The following is a 15,799-nucleotide window of genomic DNA, read 5'->3' as shown; positions in this document are numbered from 1 at the left end:
GCGGAGGTGAGCCCCCTCCAGCGGCCAGGTGAGTGGTGGAGGCGATTCCCCGCCGCGGGGGCTGCTGGGCGGCACGGAGCACCGGCTCCATTTACCTTAAAGAAACTGCCCGCTGCCCCCCCCCCGAGGAGAGTTCACGAGCCGCGCCTGCTCCCTGGCATCTCCAGACAGGACTACAAGATAAGCCATTGAAGAAGCCGCTGACAGTCTGTGCAGAGCAGGGCTGCTCAACTTCAGCCCTCCTGCAGATGTTGGCCTACAATTCTCATAATCCCTGGCTATTGGCCACTGTGGTTGGGGATTATGGGAGTTGTAGTTCAAAAACAGCTGCGGGGGGGGGCTATGTTGAACAGGCCTGGTGTAGACAATACTGAGCTAGATGGACCAGTGGTCTGACTCCATACAAGGCAGCTTCCTATGTTTCGATGTTCCTGTGATGAGGCATGGCCTGGAAGTCCTCCTAACCCCCTTGTGAGCCTCTCTCCACTGACCCTGATTTCTCCTTCTCCTCAAAACATATGTCGCAGTGGGAACAACAAGTGCTGCTGCTACTTTCTTGATTATGCTCTAGACGTTAAAGAACTCTATGGCAACAGCAGCCCACACAGAAAGGTTGCTGGGAATTGTATGTTCCAGGTCTCCTTTGTTAAGAAGCTGTCCATAGCCTTTAGCCAGGCAGCAACTGGAGGGAGAGCTCAAAGAAGCAGCTACTGAATCATCAAAGGTTGGCTGCAAAAGGTGGAGTTAGATGAGGCCGGAGCACTGCCACTTCTTGGAGCTCCATGGGCCCTGATCTAAATCATGTGCTTGAGCTGGCTTCCCCCTCCTCCCAAATAGGCCCATTGGCAGCCAGGTGAGCACTTTGCCTCCAGTGTTGGGCCTTCTGCAGCATTGCCTCCATTCTTGGGGTCCTGGTGGCAGTGAAAGAGGTTCTGGGGACCGGAGAGGAGGGTATTGTTGTTGTTTTCAATTAGCATCACTGTGTGATCATTTTCAGCTTTCTCAGTTGCTGAAAGTTTGGTGCAAGATATCTCAAATTTCCTGAAGATTACGAAGTGGCATCATCTGGTTTTGGAATCTGCACATGAAGGAGATATAAAAGAAATTCCAGGTTGACCCAATATAAAGCATTTGACACCAGGTCTGTGATGTGTGCTCTGGCCTCCAGTCATCTATAGTGGGAAGCAGGCTTCATACAAGCATAACACGTAACTTTCATTTAGCAGAAGGTTTCTGAAAGGAAGGTTTAGGGAAAAATAACGTTTGCATCTGAATATAATGTAGCTTCCACTGACTTCTCTAATCCTCCATTAGTATGCTATTTAATGTGATTATTTTATTTATTCTTAATATGAAACATTATATTGCCCATCCCCTCCTTAAGAGATGGAAATTTTAAATGTCCCATCTTCATTCTCACCATAGCTCTGACAGTGACATTTGAACTTCCCATCAGCTGCCTTGGGCTCAGCAAATGTAACAGCAAATTTACAAACCTCCTATGATCCACACAACCATGATGAACCATACAATTATTGTTAAACCTGTCTATGGGAAACAGAATTAGGAAATGGAAAATTAGGGACACACACTTTCAATGGAGGCAACCCCAAATCAACCCTCAAAATCTACACTCCTGAAGCTGCAAGATAAATCCTGATATGCTTAAAACATGCAACATTATAATATCATATAAAGCTTCTTATAGTCATGAGATCATGCAGTGGTGTAATGACATGCGTGGCAGCCCATGGTTAGATCTTTTTGGTGGTTCCTAGTGCTGCCACTGCTGCTGCTAATGACCACAGCCACCTGTCCGCCTCCCTCCCTCTTGCCAGTGGTGACAAAGAGCCAGCATGTGGGTTGACATCACTGTCTAGTGTGTGCCACTGGGCAGTGACATCATTAGCCTGTGTGCTGGCTGTTTGCCACTGGTGATGAAGGCTGAGGGAGGGAGGGAGGGGAGTGGCTGGCTACAGAGGCAGGTGATGCACAGCTCTTCCAACACTAACCTCCAGGGGCATAGCAAGGTTGGAGTGGGCCCATAGACAAGATTTTAAAATGGGCCCCCCTTACTGAAGCTCAGCTCATGAAGTAAAGAAATCTTAAATGAGGCTGAATAGTGGTAACAAAAAGCAGAGTATAATTTATATTTTTATTTCTATCCTACGTGCCACAATAGAATATCATCCTAAATTATTTTTTAAAGGGTTTTGTCAGTTGTGGACGATGCAAGTCATTGAATGGTACTAGAGAAAGACCTGTTGTTCTGGTAGCTCACATCACTTTCAGAGGATGAATACAACTGAAGGAAGCCCGGGGGTGTGTGCAGCTGGGGGAGTCAGTCATGTGACTTGCCTCTGGGGGCCCCCCCAAGGCAGTGGGCCCCCAGACAATTGTCTCCCCTTGCCCTATTATAGTTACGCCCCTGCTAACCTCATCCACATTGGGCAGTCTGCCTTAGTCCCATTGGATGTCTCGTGTTCACTGCACATTCTCACTCAACGGTAGATCCAGAGGTGTACCTAGGTAATTTTGGAGCCCTTGGACCTAAAGGCCTTTTGATTTGACTTGTCCCCATAGCTAAGCAGGGTCTGCCCTGGTTGCATATGAATGGGAGACTTGATGTGTGACCACTGCAAGATATTCCCCTCAGGGGATGAAGCCGCTCTGGGAAGAGCAGAAGGTTTCAGGTTCCCTCCCTGGCTTCTCCAAGATAGGGCTCAGAGAGATTCCTGCCTGCAACCTTGGAGAAGCCGCTGCTAGTCTGTGAAGACAATACTGAGCTAGATAGACCAATGGTCTGACTCAGTATATGGCAGTTTCCTATGTTCCTGTGTTCCTATGATTCTCCCCCTCCCTGCAAATTAACCATCATCATGCTCAGCCACGTGACCACACCAAACTAAAGAGAATTTGGGGGCCCCCAGGGACTTTGGAGGCCCTGGACTTCGGCCTCAAAGTCCAGGGGTAAGAGTAGGGATGTGCACAGAACCTCGGAGCTGCGGTCCGGCACTGGTGTGGGGGGCTCTTTAGGGGCGGGGGAGGGTGTACTTACCCCCCCCCCCGCCATGTTTCCCCCACCAGCGCGTTCGTTTTGAAAAGCTTTTGGGGCGGCAGGATACCTCCCTGCTGCCCCTTCCCCCAGTTGTCGGCAAAAAGGCTTTAAAAAGCCTTTTGCACGTGCGCATGTCGCGCACACGTCACGTCTCTGCGATGCGCGTGCACGTGACACGGAGACGTGACGTGTGCGTGCAACGTGCGCATGCGCAAAAGGCTTTTTGAGTGTGAGCACTGCAAGATATTCCCCTCAGGGGATGAATCCGCTCTGGGAAGAGCAGAAGGTTTCAAGTTCCCTCCCTGGCTTCTCCAAGATATGGCTGAGAGAGATTCCTGCCTGCAACCTTGGAGAAGCCGCTGCCAGTCTGAAGACAATACTGAGCTAGATAGACCAATGGTCTGACTCAGTATATGGCAGTTTCCTATGTTCCTATGTTCCTATGACTGGGGGAAGGGGCAGCAGGGAGGTATCCTGCCGCCCCAAAAGCTTTTCAAAATGAACGCGCTGGTGGGGGAAACATGGCGGGTCGGGGGTAAGTACACCCTCCCTGCCCTTAAAGAGCTCCACACACCAGTGCCGGACCGCCGGACCACCCTCATGTCCGGACCGGTCTGGAGGCCTTCAGAATGGCCTCCAGACCGGTCCGGGCTCATTCCTAGGTAAGAGTGCCTCTGGGTAGATCCACCCCTTTTGCTGGTCTATGACTGTAATAAACCAAACTTTCAACTAGATCCATCCCTGAGATCATGGTTCCAACTTATACACTCAGTTTGTTAATACTAATAAATATATCACTGTGACCACAACCAACTAGAACCCAACAGGGAAAATGAATTTCCCACAGAGATACATGGCCTATCACATGCTAAAATGAGTCAATTATGTAATTCCTTTTATGAAGTTTTGGATATCTCTAAGATTGACACCATGGACTTAGATAGTTGCAAAACTGTAGGAAAAGTTTGGGATGACAAATTTACCCATGGCATGTACTAACCAACTGCAGAGCTCTTAGATTCTCCAATGTCTGTCCTCAGAGACTACACCAGGAAGGGTGCATACATTTCCTTGGGTGGTAAAACAGCAGCCTTTGTACTAGAGTTGCTGATTGAAACACAGAATTTATTGAAATGCTGCTAGCGGGAATAGAAGCTGTGTTCCCATCATCAGGAAGTGAGCATAAGAACATTGCAATTGTGTCAGGAACACCATTTTTGGAACAATTTAGTATTGTGGCTTTGATGATTTCTTCAGATGCTGGAAGTAGACTGACAAATTGACTTTCAAGTGAAAGGTCATTGAGGAGAATTAAGGATAAAAGCATCTGGAGTTATAATTTAAGAAATATACAGGGGTTTAATGATCTACCAGGTTTATTGTGTAGGTGTTGTTCAATCATATAATTTGGCAGCTTCTTCAACCCTCCAATGGGGAATGTAGAAAATGAAAATTCTTCTTGGTTTGTTTGGATGTATGTATGAAGGGTGCGGGAAGTAGATCAACTGTAGCATTTTGGCAAGTTCTGCACAAAGAAATGATGTGCTGGAATTGTTTCATAATGTAGGTGACCTCAGGACTGAACTGTACAAGGAAAAACAATAGGTCTCTATTGAATAAGAACACACATGTGCTTGATGAGTCACTTATGCATGAAAATATATAAAAACCACAATATTGTTATTGATCTCGTAGTCTCACTGTATTGATCTCGTAGTCTCACTCAACTGAGCCTGGTGTTCCCTGTTATTTCCACCTGAGAATAAAGTAACAGTGCCAGATTAAGGCATATGCATTAATCCTTCACCATATTAAAGTGTTTCAAATATGAAGATGGGGGAGTGGCTTAATTTTCACATGGTTCTCCATTTGGAAGCCCAAACAAAAGTCCAGCTAAATCACTTTCATGCTATTGGCTTAATTCTGCAATCTTGCACATAACTTTTTAACCTTTTCTAATGGAGAGAATGTGAGGGAGAGCTGGTCTTGTGGCCATGAGCATGAATTGTCCCCTTTACTAAGCAGGGCCTGCCTCGGTTCACATTTGGATGGCTACATGTGAGGGTTGTAAGATACCTCCCTTTAGGAGATGGGGACAAAGCTTAGTGTGAAAGAGCATCTTCATGCTTGCATGCAGAAGCTCCCAGATTGACTCCCTGGCATGTCCATGTAGGGCTGGGAGAGGCTCCTGCCTGAAAACACTGCCAGTTCATGTAGACAATACTGAGCTAGATGGACCAATGGTCAGACTTGGTATTAGGCTACTTCCTAGGTTTCTGTGAGTTGTTAAAGCTATTGGCAAATTTACCGCTAATTCAGGGCATGTTTGCAAAATAGTGACTGTTATTTTTACTTCAGAAGCACAGAATCACAAATATTATAGCACAGAACCATCCCTATTTTATTGACATTTCCAACAATAATTAAAACATAATGTCATACAAAACGGAAAGGAGCCTATATGACCTTAATCTTCAGTGAAAGCATATTTTGACAATTTCCCCGGATTTATTAATATAACACAACAGAGCAAGGGGCCAAAGAGCACAAAAGGAAAGAGGGCATGACAATATACAACTTCATCTAGTTATCAATTTAATGTCGACTAATAAATGACTGGATTGTGGGAACATTGTTATTCAAGCAGAGCAGGTTTTACAAAAGGATTTGAATTAATTCACTTAAATAACCATAGGTCTCTTCCAATAATGTTAATGGTGTGGTCCAGCTGTACTTAGTTCAGTGAGATAAGCAACGTGTCACACAAATGAGACAACTGTTTTCAAGACTGCAGAAATGGATCTGGTCTTTCAGTTGCGTATGCTGCATTATTGTGCATGAAGGCACACCACACAGATGACAAACATCAAGTCCACTGCTTTAGTTATGCACTTCTTAACACCACTAATATCTTTTTACCCTGATAGATTTAGTAGATCAAGAGAATTAATGTGTCAAAATGTAGTTGCCGACATGATGCACAGTTCTAACATCTTCAGCAGAACTTGTGGTGCCACTGCTGAAAACTTGGAAGACTGTAGAGAAACACTGGAAGTGCTATGAATGTTACTGTACTTCTTCCCATTGTCGTGAATGGAAAATATTGTAGTAATGCCCTTAGTGGTGCTGCCGGTTATCTTGCTTCCAGGTCTGCACTGCAGCAGTGGCACTACAGTTTCTACCAAAGATGTTAGAACTGTGCATCATGTTGGCTATTTCACATAACAGTACCATTTCCTTGTTTAGATCAAGTATTCTGCTTACCAAGGACTAGAGCCTTTGGAGTCAGACAGTATATAAATTAATAAAAGAAAATAAATGGGTCTCCTAGGATTCCTCCCCCCCTGATTTTTCCCAGTCTTTTCCACCTAACATCATCAGTTACTCTTTCAAATCTTTTTTTTTTTTGCTTTCCTTATCTTTATATTTGTCCCCCCCCCACTTTTTGTGTTATTATCATCTGAATCTGCACCTTGAACCTCCACATATAGGGGGACAAAGTATTTAAAAAGCAGATATGCCAATAAAAGTCAGTAACTCACAGTCCTATTGTGTTACTGCTATACGAGCAAGCCATTGCAAATTCTTTCAAGTCTGTAACTTATTTCACGTTAACACACTGTGTGTTTTTACAGCACTGTTTCAAAGTTTATGACTTTTTCTCCTTGAGTGCTTGTTCCAGTTGCATCTTATATTTCATCAAATATGGTAAAGGAACCATGAGAATAAATGGATGCTCCATATGAACCTCTTTTTTTTGGTAAATGGATGATGCCAAATTGCTATAAAATGGTTTTCCTTTTGAGCTCTGCTGAACTGTTAGTGAGTTGATGAGGACAGAATCTGCAGGGAATCATTATGTCCATTTAAGGTATCCAAGCTTTTATGCTTCAGTACAAAATGCCTAAGGGTGAGGATTTAAAATGGATGAAGTGGAGAAATTTGCACTTCCTTAAGAAAACATGGAGCATTTCCTTCCATGTGTCAGAAATGAAAACAGAAAATACAAACTAATTCATCATGAACATTTCATTTTATGGTTCCCTCTCTGGCCCTCCTCCTCCAAGCCAACGAGTCATATTTTCTCTTTTTTCTTGTCAGCTTTATGGCTTATAACTGTGATGGATGGTCTTCCCTTCTATATATCATGTAAAAGAATTCATTCTCAAAGTCTACTTGTGTTCACAGCTTGCCTTCTGTCACCCCACCAAGCCTCTCTGCAACACATGGTGGTAAGTATCATATAGGGACATCAACACAGTAAAGGATGATATTTTATTGTTCGGAATTAATTGGACACTGGTGTAAAATGAGGAAACTGTCATGCTTAAGAGTCAATGTGAGTTAGTGATATATTGGGATCCATTAGAGTTAAAGTACATTCATTCCAAATGTGAAGCTTTGCCCTTTTGGGGGGTTCTTCCATTCAAACAGATTTTTTCAAACACAATTTCTTCTCTCCTCTCCTTAGCCACTGCATAAATTTCCAGTGATCCATAACATTGATTGCAACACAAAAGCTCGTACTTCCGTTGGTAACTTTTGGAACTGATATTCAGTAGATCAGAAAAGCAGCCACTTGGTTGCCACTTTGCCATTCTTGTAAATAGTGAGAGCGGCTCTTCTTTATTTTGGGGATTGGGCCGCAGCCATCGCTCAGTGGTAGAGTATCTGGTTTCACATGCAGAAGATCCCCTATTCAATCTCTGGCAACTCCAGGTAAGGCTGGGAAAGGCTCCTGCCTGAAACTGTGGAGAGCCATTGCCGATCAATGTTGACCATACAGACCTAGATGGACCAGTGATCTGGCTTCGTATAAGACAATTGCCTGTCTTCCCATCTGTCTGCCATCTAAAACCATGCAACAAAGGGTAAATTCAGAAGACTATTTTTTCATGTTGTTATCACAAGCTTATTCAAAAGAGCACACAACATACCCTCTGAACTCACAAGCAAAGGACAGGACATGGAGGCCTTTCTACATGCAACTAGAGGGAGGGGAAGCAGATATCCATTTAGCATTTAGCCCCTCTGGGAGCTGCAGAAAAAAGAGCTTCCATTGCACCATGTCCATTTATTTATTTATTTATTTATTTATTTATTTATTTGATTTCTATACCACCCTTCCAAAAATGGCTCAGAGCGGTTTACACAGAGAAACAACAAATAAATCAGATGGCTCCCTGTCCCCAATGGACTCACAATCTAAAAAAGAAACATAAGGCAGATACCAACAACAGCCACTGGAGGGATGCTGTGCTGGGGATGGATAGGGCCAGTTGCTCTCCCCCTGCTTACTAAAAAGAATCGCCACATTAAAAAGTGCCTCTTTGCCCAGTTAGCAGGGGTCACGCATGGAACTGTGCACAGTTCCATGGACAGTCAAGTCCATACTGCAGCAATGGAAGGCTCTCTGCAGCATTTATTTTATTTATTTTTATTTTATTTTACATTTTAGATCCCGCTGTTCCTCTAAGGATCCCAGAGCGGTGTACGTAAGTTTCTTCTCACAACAACCCTGTGAAGTAGGTTAGGCTGAGAGAGAAATGACTGGCCCAGAGTCACCTAGCAATAATCATGGCTGAATGCGGATTTGAACTCGGGTCTCCCCGGTCCTAGTCCAGCACTCTAACCACTACACCATGCTGGCTCTCCTGGTCTTTAGCTGCGTGGTCCTTGAATGGCCCAAGAATGTGCATTGTTCCAGCTTGAACCAAATAGCAACGTGATGTGAACAAAGTTGCAGTGAAAGAAGTCCAGCTGGGAAGGCATGATGGGAAGTCTAGCTGGGAAGGCAGCATCTCAAGAAAGATGGCCTAAGCAGCAGCACAGGGACCTCCTGAGCGCTTTCCAGATTAGAACCTGCAACAGGGTCACGTCGGATTCCGGATGTGTGCTTTCACACTTCCTGCGTTGTGACACCGCAGTCCATACTCAGACAGCAGGGTGCCGTTCAGGGGTGTAGCAAGGTTGGAGTGGGCCCAGAGACAAGCTTTTAAAATGCCCCCCCCCCCCACTGAAGCTCAGCTCATGAAGTAAAGAAATCTTAAATGAGGCTGAATAGTGGTAACAAAAAGCAGAGTAAAATTTAGATAGATAGATGATAGATCGATTGATAGCTAGAACCTATGTACCACAATAGAACATCATCCTAAATTATTTTTTAAAAGGTTTTGTAAATTGTGGATGATGCAAGTCATTTAATGGTACTAGAGAAAGACATGCAGTTCTGGTAGCTCCTGGTCTTAACACTCACATCAATTTCGGAGGGTGAATACAACTGAAGGAAGCCCAGGCGGGTGCGTGGCTGGGGGAATCAGTCATGTGAAAGGCAGTGGGCCCCCAGACAACTGTCTCCCCTTGCCCTATTATAGTTACGCCCCTGGTGCCATTCACATCCTTGTCTCGAATTTAATCGCTGTGATATATAGCTAGGATGTTGTATATTCGGCATAAGGAAGTTGCTGTTTTTCTGGGTTGTTAGTTGCTGCGAGACTGCTCCCCCTGCTGTTTACGTTTTCAATTCTGACTTGCTTGAATGGAGGCATTTTGCTGCTGTTCCAGCAGCTAGTCTGGAAAGCGCCCTGTGCATATAGTTTACCCTGGTTTATACGTTATAGAAGGCCTCCAGACTAATCAATTTGCTTGCATTCTGTATGATCAATTAATAAGTGCTCTGGTATGTATAAATGGAAGATCAGCTGGAGAGATCTATTTGGTTGGCAGCTACTCAGAACTGGCCCTTCTCAGAAGCCACTCCTCAGTTAATGAATGCACGCAGGTGAGGGGTCTGACTTCTCTGTGGGCTTTTAAGGAGGCTTTGAAATCTCCTCACTCAGGCATTTGGAGGTGTTTAATCTAATCTGTGTTTTAACTGTCCTGCTAATGTTTTAATTGTTCCTAATTTTAACAGATGGTTTGTTTCAGGTGGTATACAAATGTAATAAATGTAATAATGTAATAAATGTAATAAAAAATAAAAATTTATATTCTTATATAAATAAGAATATTTATATGCTGCTTTTCAACAAAAAAGTTCCAAAGTGATTACATAGCAAAAACACTCACAATGAATAAAGAAACTCAAGTGAGATACCAGCAACAGTCACTGGGAAGGACACTGCTGAGCTGAACAGGGACAGTTGTTCTTCCCCTGGCAAACATAAGAAAGCCATTACATTAAAAAGTGTCCTTTTGCCCAATTAGCTGGTGTTGTTATGGCATTATGGCAGCCTTGAATGCCTTGGTGAATTATCTTCATCTGGAACTCAATGGATCTGTTGGACCTCTCTGTGGCATTTGACACTGTGGACCATAATATCCTACCATAGTGGCTAAAATGGCCTTTTAGGTTACTGGTGGACCCTTGGGTTGTTTTGCTTCTGTTTAAAGGCACATTGTCATGAGGTTATGATTGGAAAGATGAACCTACAGGAACTAGCATATGGTGTTTTATGAGTATAACTAAGTAGTACTGCTGCTTATTGGTAAACCAGGTGAGGGGAATAAGATGGATAGAAGTGATGTTGGTGAGAACAGAGGCTCTTATATGAACATTTCATTTACTTACTTACTTTGATTTATAGCCCTCTGTTCCTCCAAGGAGTCATGAACAGTGTACTTGGTTATGTTTATCATCACAACAATCCTGTGAGACAGGCTTTTCAAATTTATATATTACTTTTCAACAAAAAAGTTTCCAAGGAGATTACATAGGAAAGGCATTTTCAAAAAGGGATCCATTGGGGATCTGGGAAACTACAGGCCAGTTAGTTTAATGTCTGTGCTGGGTAAATTGATGGAAGCATACCTAAGGACAAAATTGTTAAAACATACAGAAGAACAGGCCTTGCTGAAGGAGGACCAGCATGGCTTCTGCAAAGGCAAGTCTTGCCTCATTAACCTGTTGGAGTTCGTTGAGAGTGTCAATAGGCATGTGGATAAAGGTGAACCGGCTGACATAGGATACTTGAACTTCCAAAAAGCTTTTGACAAAATTTCCCACCAAAGGCTCTTGAGTACTATATTTTCGCACCAATAACCTGCCCATGGCAAGTGCCCACACCTGTTTAGAGCCCACAGTTTTGTGTGGCTCTTGTTAAAAATAAATTAGAAACCCTGCACCCAGCTTCTTCCCATGCCCTCCCTTGCCTTGCCACCTCCTGTACCTTTTATACCCCCCATGCTCAGGGGGCAGTGTTCCCTCTAAGGTGTGCATGTGTGTTCCCCCCCTTTAAAAAAAGTCTGCTCAGTTAAGTCTGCTCAGGTTGAATCAGGAAGGGCATACTCTGAATATATATGTGTGCGCACACACTGTCCTGGTACTGCCACTCGGAACAAAATTCATTCCACGCGCAGATGAAAAAAAAATTAGAGAGAAAACTGGCTGGGGGGTGTGTGTGTGATGCCTTGTGTCCTTGGAGCAAGTGAGGGCATAGGATATGCTCCGGGTGCAAGACTAGGGGCAAGTGGGACTCCCCATCAGCCACGCTCCATCAGAGAGGGAGTGGGGGGAAAGCTGTAAATATTTCATTCCATGCCTTCCTTTTGAAGAAATACATACAAACTCTTCTTGCTGCCCGGTGGGTAGCAGAGAGGAAGCCAGACACACTCCACTGCCGCTCCTCACCTTCCCCAAGGCTTCCTGGTCGTTTTCAACATGCTGCAGTTACATCATGAAGGAGTTCTATTGCCTCCCTTTTCATTTGAAGCAGGAGAGATGCGACCAAACTTCCTAGCACTGTGTGAGCTGGATACTAAATGGGACCCACGCCTGTGCCCAATGCCTAATCCAGGCGTAGGCATGCCTCTCATTTAGTATCCAGTTCACACAGTGAGAAGGGAGATGATGGAAATCCTACTGCTCCATGCTGGCTAGAACTGGGATCAGTAATCTAGGATTTGATCTAGAGTGGCCAATCCCAGTTAAATGTCAGCTCGACACAAAAATTTAGCTGGAAATTTAGCTGGAAATTGGGAGTGTGCATGCTTTACGGGTTTCATGTTTCCTGGTCAGCCAGCATTGCGTAGGTCATGAGAACCCACATCATCATCATCATCATCATCATCATCATCATCATCAACAACATAATTTATTGGCCAACATAATTTATTGGCCAATTTACTCAATGAACAATTGTGCTAGTGCAAGAGGACCATATAGCTATGCAAAAATCATGAGAATTTTCAGAATTGCTCTGTTGTGCAATTATGTAAAAGATCTCTTTAAAACAATGAGGTGTGCCATAGGTTGCGCATCAGTTGCACAAGCACTGTCATGTTTGCACTAGCACAATACTAGTTTGGAATGCAACCTCCAGCCTTAGCACAAGTAACTAGCACAGCAGCCTCGTGCTAGAGCAAGATTTTTATGATGATTCTCAGCCAATAAATAATAAATGCATATACCAACTTTCATCATTTGTTCACAAGGTGATATACAGCATATTTAAGAGATCACCTTCTTTGTCATGAACCTTGTTGCCTGTTAAGATAATCTGGGGAGCTCCGGTTACAGCTGCAATCAGCTTGTCTGGAGGCAACTTGAGGCCTGGCCTTCTCTGTAGCTGCCCCAGAGCTTTGGAATGCACTCCCAGTCAAAATAAGAGCCTCTCCATCTCTTAAAAGACCCTTAAGACACACCTGTTTTATCAGGCTTTTAATTAAAATTAATTTTAAACTGTTTAATTGTTTTTATCCTGTGAAATTACTTTGTTTCACCCTGTGAATTGTTTTTAATATTTTTTGTTCTGTGAAAGTGTTTTATTTGTTTTTGTTTTTATATTGTAATTTGGAGTGTGTACAATGCCTAGAGATTTATATATCAAGCAGTACATAAATATGATTATTATTAATAATAATAATAAAATATTGCTGTTTTTATAGCAATGTTCAACAGCTAAAAAAAATACATTCCAAACAAAATATTAAGGACTCCTAGGTGAGGGGGGGGCATCTGTGTGGCTGCCCCCTACTATTTTGGCAGCCCTCAAATTTTTTTAGACTGGTTATGAGCCTATCCAACAGCCATTAAGATCATCTCCAAACTACCCAGATCAGGCCAACGATCTACTGACCAAAGTCTGGGGCAAAGAGGACAATAGTGACATTGGGTGTGCACAGACTGATTTTTGTGGTTCGGTTCAAATCCACACCAAATTTACTCCATTCTGTTCAATCGAACTGGCTCGAACCAGTTCCACTTGGTCTGACGGTCTGAGGGACTATGCCTGTAAAAGGGAATCTGTTCACTTTTTATCTATCCCTTTTACAGGCATAGTCTGATGAGGGAATCTGGTGAGGACAGATCTGGTCAACACAGATCTTCAGCATCAATATCTTTGTTTCCATTATGCATCAATGATTTTTCCAAATTCTTGCAGGCCTTAAGTACATCTTCAGTAGAATTTTTCTTTATCATGTATATATCATACAGGAAACCAAATAGGGAATTATATTGTTGTAGCTGTTGGAATCTCTCTTCAACAGATTATATGGCCATGACTAAGACATTATAGTAGAAACCTACTTTGAATTTCTGCTTTGGATCTTGCAGTGCCTCTTCTTGGGCCTCATACTCAAACAGCTGTTTCTTTCTCCTTTTTCTAACTAAAAAGTATGTTGTACCATGCAACAAGGGATACCAAAAACTTGAACTTACAAATTGCATCAGCAAGGGCCTTAGCTTCAATTTAGGAAGTATTGCCAGATGAACCTTTTAGCCTTGTGTTATCAAAGAGCTCTATTAAAGCATCATATATATTACCAAGATGATATCTCAGTGGTTTCAAAGCATCGATTCAGCCCTTCCATATTGTTTCACTCAATGGCTTAACAGTTATGCCTAAGTCTGATATATGGCTAGTTAGAATTTGCCAATGCCGAGTCTGTTGGAGATGAACTTCCAGTGCATCGACCTTTTGCACCAACTCTCCTAATGACTACTAGGGGCATTGGGAGTAGAGACAGTCAGTCAGGGTCTCCCTATCTGTCCCTACTCTATGACCACTGAACTGACTCTGCAGCGCTTCCTGTGCTGAGTCACAATCCTTCCTTTTCCTCCTAGAGAGCAGATGGAAACATCTCTCTCTCTCTCCTTACCTATCCATTATGTAGTCCTTTAGATTAGATATAGGTCTTTCCTATCTAAGTGTATTTAACCAATAAATATTTAGTGTTTAGTCATACAAGGATCTCCATGTGTTTTCTCTAAATAGCTGCAATATCCAAACCATCCTCTGCTACCTACTCTGTAACTGGAGTGTGTGCTCATTCCTTAGTGCTCTGCTGTTTTACCTATTGTGGGGAAAAATCAACAACCTCTAACAGAGTCGATGCAGAGAAATAATTATAGATCTGTTGAACCAAACTGAAGAAACTAGTTGCTTCCAGACAACACTTAGCAGTATCACTGACTACCAAGCTTAAAGAGTGTGCATTGCAGGGCACAAAAAAGGCACGTGGCTTTATGTCCAGGACTCTCTTTTGTACGCCATTTTCTTTGCCTTTCATGTTACTCCCATTATCATAACCTTGACCATGCAGATTCTCAACTGGTAATCCCATTTGCTCAAGCTGTCCAAGAAAGAGTTTCTGTCATAAAGGCACCTGTAGTCTCCTTTAGTGAAACAGATCCCAAGAAATGTTCTCTTATGATAACTTCAGGCACTGACATCTCATTATCTGATGATTTGATTACATCAACAAAACATACAATCATTGTCATTTGCTCAATATGACTAATATCAGGTGTGCAGTTCAGAATAATTGAGTAGTATTTGGCTGAGTTTGTATGTGTTAAATTTGCTGCTTTATAGCACCTGCTAGAAGCTGTATAAACTCATTTTGGATATCTTTTCCTAGGTAGTGAACCATTGTTTCTTGAACTTTAACTCTGCGCAAATGTTCATTCATGATAGGATCAAAAAGGGCTAAATATTCTACAAATATAAAAAAATTTCCATTGCTAGCACTGTACAAATTCTCATTTGTACCCCAGAATGACAAGTTTTGCATGCCAAGAACTCTCACCAAAGCAGGGGCGTAGCAAGGTTGGAGTGGGCCCAGAGACAAGATTTTAAAATGCCCCCCCTACACACACACACACACACACACACACACACACACACACACAGAAGCTCAGCTCATGAAGTAAAGAAATCTTAAATGAAGCTGAATAGTGGTAACAAAAAGCATATCTATCTACGGTGAGGGAAATAAATAATAACCTACCATTCCAATTATAGCCTGGTCATTTCTGTGTCAGAGGGCAAATGGACAAAATCAGCAGGGGATCAAATACTTATTTCCCTCACTGTATCTATCTATCTAGCTAGCTAGCTAGCTAGCTATCTCCCCATCTCCCCTATGTGCCACAATAGAACATCATCCTAAATTATTTTTTTTAAAGATTTTGTAAATTGTGGGCGATGCAAGTCATTTAATGGGACTAGAGAAAGACATGCTGTTCTGGTAGCTCCAGGTCTTAACACTCACATCAATCTCGGAGGATGAATACAACTGAAGGAAGCCCAGGCGGGTGTGTGGCTGGGGGAGTCAGTCATGTGACTTGCCTCTGGGGGCCCCCCAAGGTAGTGGGCCCCCAGACAACTGTCTCCCCTTGCCCTATTATAGTTACGCCCAAAGCTATCAACCATTCCAAGGTTTGTCACCAATATTGTTGTTCTTGCCTAATTTTCTTCTGGTTAATATCATCAATTGTTTTTCCTTTAGATAAGTGCA

General features: G+C 43.0%; 1 long non-coding RNA gene across 1 annotated transcript in view; it reads left to right on the top strand.

Annotated features, from left to right (window-relative positions):
• Positions 1–7,257, top strand: part of LOC128342551 (uncharacterized) — a 42,088-nt gene extending 34,831 nt beyond the window's left edge. The window contains exon 3 of the long non-coding RNA XR_008315073.1: positions 7,160–7,257. This is a non-coding gene — a long non-coding RNA (uncharacterized LOC128342551). The remainder of the gene's footprint in view (positions 1–7,159) is intronic.
• Positions 7,258–15,799: the final 8,542 nt, after the last annotated feature.

The sequence above is a fragment of the Hemicordylus capensis genome, chromosome 1 (genome assembly GCF_027244095.1).
Source record: "Hemicordylus capensis ecotype Gifberg chromosome 1, rHemCap1.1.pri, whole genome shotgun sequence".
Lineage (NCBI taxonomy): Eukaryota > Metazoa > Chordata > Lepidosauria > Squamata > Cordylidae > Hemicordylus > Hemicordylus capensis.
The sequence above is the reverse complement of the archived record's forward strand: the minus strand, read 5'-3'. Positions and strand labels throughout refer to the sequence as shown.